Genomic DNA, 8,999 nt, shown 5'->3' on the forward strand with positions numbered 1-8,999 from the left:
AGACCTAACATCCAGGTGATAGGAGTTCAAGAAAGAAGACATTGATAAATGGAGAAAACTATTAAATAGATTATAGAGGAATTTTTCACAGAATTGAAGGATATGAATTTCTAGATTGGATAGGCCATGGACAGCTTACACGATAAATAAAGACACCCTCACCAAGCCCAAAATACTGAAATTTCAGAACATTAAATATAAACAGAAGAGAATAAAAGCTTTTAGAGAGGAGAAAAGCAAAACAAAAAGACAAAAACAAAAACAAAAAAAGTCACATATGAAATTTTGAGAATCAGAATATTATCAGAGGCCTCAAGAGCAGCACTAGAAGCTAGAAGTTAATGGTGCAATATCTTCAAAATGCTAAGGGAAAATGATTTCTAACCCAGAATTCTGTACCCAGCAAAATAAAGGTAGAATAAAGATATTTTCCTATATGCCCAAGTTTTAAATAATTTAAGTTCTCATTCCTCTCTTTCAAGACTCAGAATAATTTTTGTCAAAACAAGGGAAAAAACTGAGAAACAGGTATATATAGGATCCAGTAAAGAGAAAGGAGCTGATGTCAAATCAACAAGCCTACCTGCATCTGTACCCACATACTCTTACCTTTTGTCTGTTATGGTGGATGAAGAGTCCACATTCTGTTTACCTGTGCTTCATCCCGCTCCCTCTAACCTACTCAAGGAAATTGCTCATGCAGTTGTCACCTCTCCTGTGCAATCAGCGTGTTTCCCTTTTTACTGAACCATTCTATGGCAAACAGACTCTAAGGTGACTCCTGATCCTGGCCCCCTGGTGTTCAAGCCCTATATGATTCCCTGCCCTGGGTGTGGGTGGAACCTGAGACTTCCTTCTAGCCAATACAAAATGGCAAAAGTGAAGGAATTTGGCTGATAAATTAAGGTCCCAAAGCAGTTAATTTTGAGTTATTCTAAAGGTAGATTATTCAAGATGGGATTTACCTGATCAGGTGAAAACTCTTGAAAGAGGTATAGAACCCTCCCTGAGGAAAGACAGATTCTCTTTGCTGGCTTGATGAAGTAAGCAGGCACGTTGAGAAAGCCCATGTGAAACATTTTCTTCACTTTGTTTCTAGAACGCCACTTTTTCTTGATTCTCCTCTACTTCCCTGATCATATTTTCTTTATCTCCTTTACTAGACATGTTTTACCCTCCTGACTTCTAAATGTTGAAGCATTTAGAAGACACCCTCTGTATCTTTCTAAACTCACTCCCTGGATGATCTGAAGTCCAACGACTAAACACCATTATGTGTTGATGATTCCCAATTTTATACCTCTAGCCTTAACCCTTTTCCTGAACCCCAACTACCTTGAGATATCTAATAGGCATTGCAAGCTTACCATGTCCAACACTAAACTCATTATTACTAGTACTGCTCTATCCCCAGAGCAGTGTCTAGAACATAGTGGGCACTTGAGTAATCGTTATTGAGCAAGAAGAAGGAAGGAAGAGGAAAAGAAAGAGAGAAGGTGCAGAATGGGAAATGCATACAAAAGATAGGGCAAGGGGATTTTCAAGACAGCAGTGAAGGAGTTCCCCGGATAGCGGCTGTTCAGTAGGCCTAGAGATCATTCAAGTCCAATTGGAGCAGGAATCAAAGTCATACGGAAGAAGGTCCCTGGGGTAAAAGAAAGGAACTGATTAATTATATTGAGAAAAACTACACCTCTGGCAGAAAGTTTGGGAAATGAGTAACAGTTTCAGAGGAAACTAGGCAATTGAAGAAAACAGTGAAATGCACTCCAGGGAAAACAGAAGGTTGAACGAGAAAGGAAATAAAATCATAGACACTGTGGTTCAGCAATAAGCAATATTTATGTAGTCATAACAATGAAACCACTGAATATTGATACAAACAGAAGGTGTGTTATGACTATATTGGACAGTAGAAAGGAAAGAGTGCATATGCTTGTATATATGTATCTTTGTATGTGTATCTGTGTTTGTGTATGTTTGTGTATGTATTGTGGGAGTGTAGAATAAGGGCACTGAATCCCGATCTTCTATAACAAGTCAATGGAAATGTCTAAATTGGATACTCAAGATACAGTGATTTATATTATTTAGAAATATGTCGTTAACTAGCAAAAGAAATAACTTAAATAGTTGAAAGTGGTTGCCTCTAGAAAGTGGAAATGATAAATTACTTTGATTTTTAAAAAGTGTCTGAATTTCTACAGCAAGTACCAAGCTATGGATCCTCACATTTCTGGGGATTTCCCAGTCCTCATTTAGTGGGCTGAACATACAGGGGGAAATCCTAAGCCTGTATCTTCAGGTTCTATGAGTTTTAGAAATCAGGGGATCTTGATATGGATAGCTACTTTTTACAGGGTAGGACTTTCAGGGTATTCTCTAAATATCCTGTTTATTGTCCCACTTAGTTGAATATTTATGAAACTTTCCTTTGTTTTATAATCTCTTGTTCTATTTGTTTCCTTTTTTGGGGCTTCTCATTTTCTCTTTCCAACTCTATTGTCATTTGTGAAATGCAAGAACCAAGATTCCCAGGTGTAGAATTCTCTTACTAATCAGCATCCCTGTGGGATAGAATGTTCCATTTTTGTTTTCTGTCCTCTTAGAGCAAATGTGTGCTTTATCTGAAGAACACTTTACCATTTAGTCTGCTTCAGGGTCATAATCTCTTTTGTTTGTTGAGCTACATGGTCTAGTAAATTCTTTAATTCTGTTTAGTCTTTTTTTTTTTTGGACAGCAGAAACAAATTATATATGTGTCAAAGCAAATGAGGATAATTGGGGTGTTTAAACTAGATTTTATTTACCATTTCAGAGGTAGACTTTCTGCATTTTCTAAGTCTCTTTTGCTGCACAAATTCTAGAGCTTGTAAAAACACTTAAATCAGGCCTACATAGCAGACATAGAGATAGATGCCATTTTTAATGGGTCATTTAGATCTTCATGTCTGCTCTGTGCTGCCATATTAATGTTTTTGTTGATCCATGAGGAATCCTTGCTGTCATCCCTCTGCAGATGACTCTAAAATGAATTAAATTTTTAGTTCAGTCTTCAGTTCTAATCATCAAACCCACAATTCCATTTTCCTGCTGGAATTCTCTGCAGGACTCTATACCAACACCTCAGATTCAACAAACAAACTTGTCAGAAACAAAAATTAAGCTCTACCCCCTTAGAATTGCCCTTCCTGCTCTGTAAATGGCATCATAACACCTAGTCACTGACAGACTCTTAGAAACACTGTTCACTTTTGTCTCTCCCTCATCCCAAAATACTTTAGTTGTCAAGTCCTGTTGATTCCACTTCCATGGGGTATCCTTTGGAGGGTTTGTCCTTTCCCTGCCATTCCTGGTGTCACTTCCTGTCAGCACTTTAGCCTCCTAATGAACTCTCTTGTCTCCAGTCCTTTCCATTTCTAGTTATACATTATTATTTGAGAAATCTTTTCTAGTTCATTTCTGTTTGTCACTTTATGCTAAAACAACAACAACAACAAAACCTCCAATGGGTTTCCATTACCTGGAGAATAAAGACAAAGCTCATTATCATGAAATTCAAGGACTTTCACAGTCACATTCCAAGCTGATTTCCCAGCTTTAGTCCAAAGTCCCCATCATACCGTTCACATCACAGCCAACTTGGTACTTGCACTATTCTCTGAACATGTCTTTGAATTTTCTGCCACTACACTTTCACTCACCATGTTTGCTTACTTGGAAACCTTCACCAATCTTCCCCACTTCCTGATCAAATGCCACCTCCTCACTGAAGACTTCAGGGGTGCCCTAGCCATAAGTAATCCCCCTCTATTTTGTGTATCTATCTGTACCTGCACTATATTTTGTTTTATCTTTTGCAGACTTACTCAGTCTCCCTCTGGAAAATAATCTGCTAGAAGAAAAGGGACATGTCCTTTCCTGCACAAGATACAGCAAGGTCTGTACTAGCAGGCATTCAGTGAATGTTTGTTAATATGAAACCCAAATCTTTTAATGGGAAGTATAATATTTCATTGTCCAATGTACATGAGATAGGATTTAGATTATTGATTTTCAAAGTATGTTAATTGGAGCCTTATTCTGTTCCACACCATGGACTTTGACAAAATATTTTATTTGAAGAAAGGATTTTGTGGCTAAATACTTTAAACCATTGATCTAATTCAAGTCTTTCATCTTGTAAATGAGGAGAAACAGTCCAGACAGAGTTACAAATGATATCACCAAGGTTACCCAACTATATAATAGCAGAATCTGAATCAGCAAGATACATTAAACTATATCAGTTGGAAAAATGTATTTGTTGAGTAATTTAGCAAACACATCTTTTTTCTAATACATTATCCTGCTACTGGGAAAATTAAGATAACGTCTGAAGCAAATCATGACTCTGTTAAGACATCCTAAGGTTAAATCTTGTTAAATCATTTCTTCCAGGCACTGCTTGGTACTTCAGAATGGTGAAGGATTTAGTTTTCTAAGAAAGTGTTATTCACCATGGATCCTGATAGAATAAGGCTGTTCTCTTAAAAAGCTGGACACAAGCTAAAAATCACATAAACTTTACAAAATGTAAACAACTATTAAATGAAGATTTGAGCATATAGTCTTCATGAGGATTTCTCAGAGACTATATTGAATTAAGGTTGAGCAATAATTAGGATAATGAATATATTTACTGCTTGTATATTCTTACCTATATGATAAGCATTGTGTTATAATGGCTTCTCTAGCTGTTGATTGACTTTTTTCCTTGTAATTTCTTTTAAACCATGCCCTAGGTTCACAAGGTATCCAAAAAATGAGGAAGGATTGAAGGAACAAGGAGAGCTACCAAACATATTGTTTTATTGCAATATTTCTTTACAATAGTTCACTCTTAATAGTAGCACAGCCTGACAAAGCTTATCTATGCATTTAAATAGAACCTGCCACTAAAAGAACTAAGAGCTCTGTGAACATGCCTTTTTTGGCATGAAATAATCCAGGGAGGATGGGAAGCTATTGGAGAGCAAGTCAAAACCTGAGTATATCATGAGTAATAATATGTCCAAGGTGCTACTTCCTTAAATTAAATTTCCTATTTTTGGAACACATCCCAATGAATAAAAAACATTAATGCTGAGATTTGCACTAAGCAAAATAAATGAGAATAAACCTTGAAAGATATTTGAAATGCAGTCAATTTCCAGGATTAAAAAAACTTTTGGAAAGTTAACCTGTTTCACACAAATTAAGGAACATTTTCCTTCATAACTTCACATGGTTCTCTGAGAAAGAATTCATCTCTGAAGTCAATGTTATTTATAGCACCCACTCTGTGCTAGGAGTTATGGTTAACAAATTAGGGACAATTAGGAAGGAGAGGTAAAATGTTCCTGCCCTTATGTTCTCGTGGAGAGACTGGCATTAAACAAATTAAGAAATAAATTACATAATTCTGAAGAAATGTAGGGTGATCTTAGAGAATATAAACTGGGTGACAATTCAGAGGGGAATGGAAATGTTTCCGCTTTGGCAATGCTAGTATTGGGCATAGACACCCCCATCCTTTGCTATTAGAGCCCAAGATTGTCAATGGCGGAACCGCCATGGTGAGAGCAGTTGATACTATTATGTAGATCATTGGCTTGGAGCTAAAGTTCCTGAGCGAGCAGTTGGCACAATGTGGCCATTTTCCATAGGGCTGCTTCCCTTAAAACACATTCCCTCACAGCATGCAGGGCCCCAGTCAGGTCCTTTCCAGCTGGCTTTATTGCATAATTGCAAGAGCCTCTGATTTAGTGGGAAGTGGGACAGACAGGTCAGCATTGGTCATGAAAAAAATACTTGACAATCTTAATTTTTTTTAATCTCATAAGCTACCAATGCTTTATTCATAAAACTTTGTGAATATTCTCAATTGAAATTTTTTTCTGGGGGATATAAAAAGAGAGGAAACTTTTGATATTGATCAAAAGTTATCTTTTATTTTTTCATTATTTATATATTGAGTTTTTCCAATGAAATTCTATTCATTTTTATAGTTCTCATTTACTAATTGTTAATATAACATCAACCTACATTTAAATATCCCAGCCCACTCTTTATACATTTTTTTGTTATGCATTTTTAATTTTTATTTATCGTTAGATTTATCATTTGACGGGTTTTCTTCCTAAGGCGTAGATGCCGTATTTATCTCAAATCTTTAAAAATCTAATTTATTTCTGTGTCCTCTGTGTTCAGCATTCTCTGTTGCGCGTCTCCTGCTTGCGTCTATCCTCTTTCTACTTCCTACTTTTTATTCAAATAACAAGTTCTCTGAAGAGAACAATTCTATTAACTCTCTGTTCTCCATTCTTAACTTCCAGAAAACTTTGCTATTTGGCTTTCCATAAAAAAATATTTCTAAGTTTATCCATCTTTCTACAAACTTGGACTCTAAAACCTGACATTTCATTGTTCTCATTAAGACTCAATTTTCTGCATTGGGCTATCACATTCTGTCCATTCCTTCCCTCGGCACCCTTGGCCACCATCTCTATGTTTCTCCAATCACCCTAGAATTAGAACTTACTTCTTTCTTTTAGTTCCCCTCTTAGAGATCCAGTTCTTTTTGCTTTTAGAGAGGTTGAACACATCCTTTTAAAATATTGCATCTGTCATGTCATGCCCCAGCCCGAATGAACGTTCCTTCTCTTTTTTGGAAGTTGTAAGTGGTTGACTGTGATGTTCACATACAGCATAAGCTTCAATAAAACAAGACAAAAGGAGCACTGGGTTGTGGAAAAGCCTGAATATTGAAGTCTTATGTTCAAATCCCAGACTTTCTCTAACTAAAGGTTTGGGTCTCTGCTGTTCTGGGTTTCAACTTTTTCTTGTACAATGAAGGGACTGGATACCAGATATTCCCTAAGATTGCTTGTGGTTCTAGAGTTCTGTGATTCTATGCATATCTCAATAGAAACACCTTACCTCCTGTGCAATCTACATACACATTATAAATTTTAAATTCTAGAGTAAGCCAACTGTGTTCCATGTTCTCTTTATTTAATATCCCTTCCCATTTTCATTTTGCATTCTTTCACCTTAAAAATCATACTCAAGATTCTATTGAAAATTTGTTTTTCTTTTCTAATTCTTTTCATATTTTTCCCTCTTTCCTGCCTCACTCTATAGTTGTTTATACTGAATCTAGACTTACATATTTGTCACCAAAATGAAAACAAAATCTATCTGTTCCTTTTATCCTTATAATAATAATATTTTTGTAGGCTACAACTCACATATGCTCTTTTCCCATATTTACACACTGTACTGGCCTTACTTCTGAACCACAATTTAAAAAATAATATTTTAAATAATATATGTTCCTCATAAGTAGTTGGAAAACAAGACAAATAAAGAAAAAGATTAGAATTTCCCATGTTTCCAATATCCAGAGGTAACAGCTGTTATTTTTAAAACAAATTTGTTTTGTTTTTTATTTTTTTATATATATTTGTTTAAAATTTGTTTTATATATTGCTTTCTCCTAATGCTTTGATACACAAAGCAGACTAGCTCTACCATTTCTAATTCTGTCTTCCTTTTATTTATATAGATTCACTTTCCCCAAAACAATGGATTTCTAATCTTTAATAACCCTTTACTTTCACTGATTATGCACAGAAATTTTCGCTTATTAATGTTTCATTAGCATTTTCCCGTGCAGTGTATTTTCAGAATTTCTATTGTTATGCATATTGCAGAGGTTTGTATGAATATTCTTGCCTTATTTCTCTAGTGAGCTTTATCCATAATGTATTGGAATTCTAATCACATTTTTGCTTAGCATTTTTATATATTTCACACAGTTAGAAGGCAACCCATATGCTGACACTATTTTTAAAAGATTTATGCCTCATTGTATTGATGATGATCTCTTGAGACAAAGGCACTAAAGCTCTTTTTAGTCACTCTTTTATGGGCTTTAAGATATTGGAGAGTCTAGTCTGTCATCTTTTTGTAGCATAGTTTTAGTCTTGAGTTATTATTCTGTCACTTGCTACCACTAGTCTTTGCAATGAAATTATGAAAAAAAAATTGAATTAAAAAATGTTGAGACCCTCCAATTACTGCTGTTCTTTTGTTAGCTTCCTTAAATGAGGCGGTCAAAAGCACCAGTGTCATGGATTTTATTATTTCCCTTTTCTCCAGAACCACACAGAATATATCTGCCACAGGCTTATTTTAACAGAAGGAGAATTATTTGCAAATGCAGTGGTAAGCCAATCTGTTCCAGGAGCTCTTTTTTTCCTCTTGAACTTTGTTATGCTTTCTATCTCTCAGACGTTTGCCTCTGCCACTTCAAATCCAGTTTCCCATTAGGAAAATAAACAGTTCAGAACCGCAGCATTAGAAGGAGTCCTATTCCATCCTCTATTACTTGCATAACCATGAGAGGTTCTCTTTTCCAGAGCTGGCCTGTGTGGACATTAGTCACTCTGATAGGGGTCTTGGTGTCACTCACAGTTATTGCTGACTTCTCTTTTCTCTGGGGGCAAAAAAAAACAAAACAAAACAAAGCCCAACATCAAGAGGTACACTCTCCAACTATTTCCATCTTTTATTTTTACCATTGTTTATTTGTTTAATTTCTAACCAAGGACCATTTTCTCCTTTATCTGACTTACATATTTTAGTATGTTTCAGAGTAGAACTTTTACTTGAGTCAGTGCTCTCTTTCACCTTCATAAACTTGCCTGCTCATTTCTTCTTTGATTTCAGTAGTTTCCTTTGCTCCCTGATTGATTTCCTCTCTTTTTGCTGCCTCCTTGGTGTCACATACTGATTCTCTTCCCCAGCTTGCCTTCCACCTCCTCGCATCTCGATGTCATGATCTGATGTCTCTCACCCATTTCACACACTAATTTAAAGTCAGGTATTTTACTCAACGACTCTTCTGATTCCAAGCACAAAGTGCAGCTTTTCTCTTAATATACATTCTTGCTTATTTTGGAGTAAATTCTTAT

Source organism: Choloepus didactylus, chromosome 5 (genome assembly GCF_015220235.1).
Source record: "Choloepus didactylus isolate mChoDid1 chromosome 5, mChoDid1.pri, whole genome shotgun sequence".
In the NCBI taxonomy this organism is placed as follows: Eukaryota; Metazoa; Chordata; class Mammalia; order Pilosa; family Megalonychidae; genus Choloepus; species Choloepus didactylus.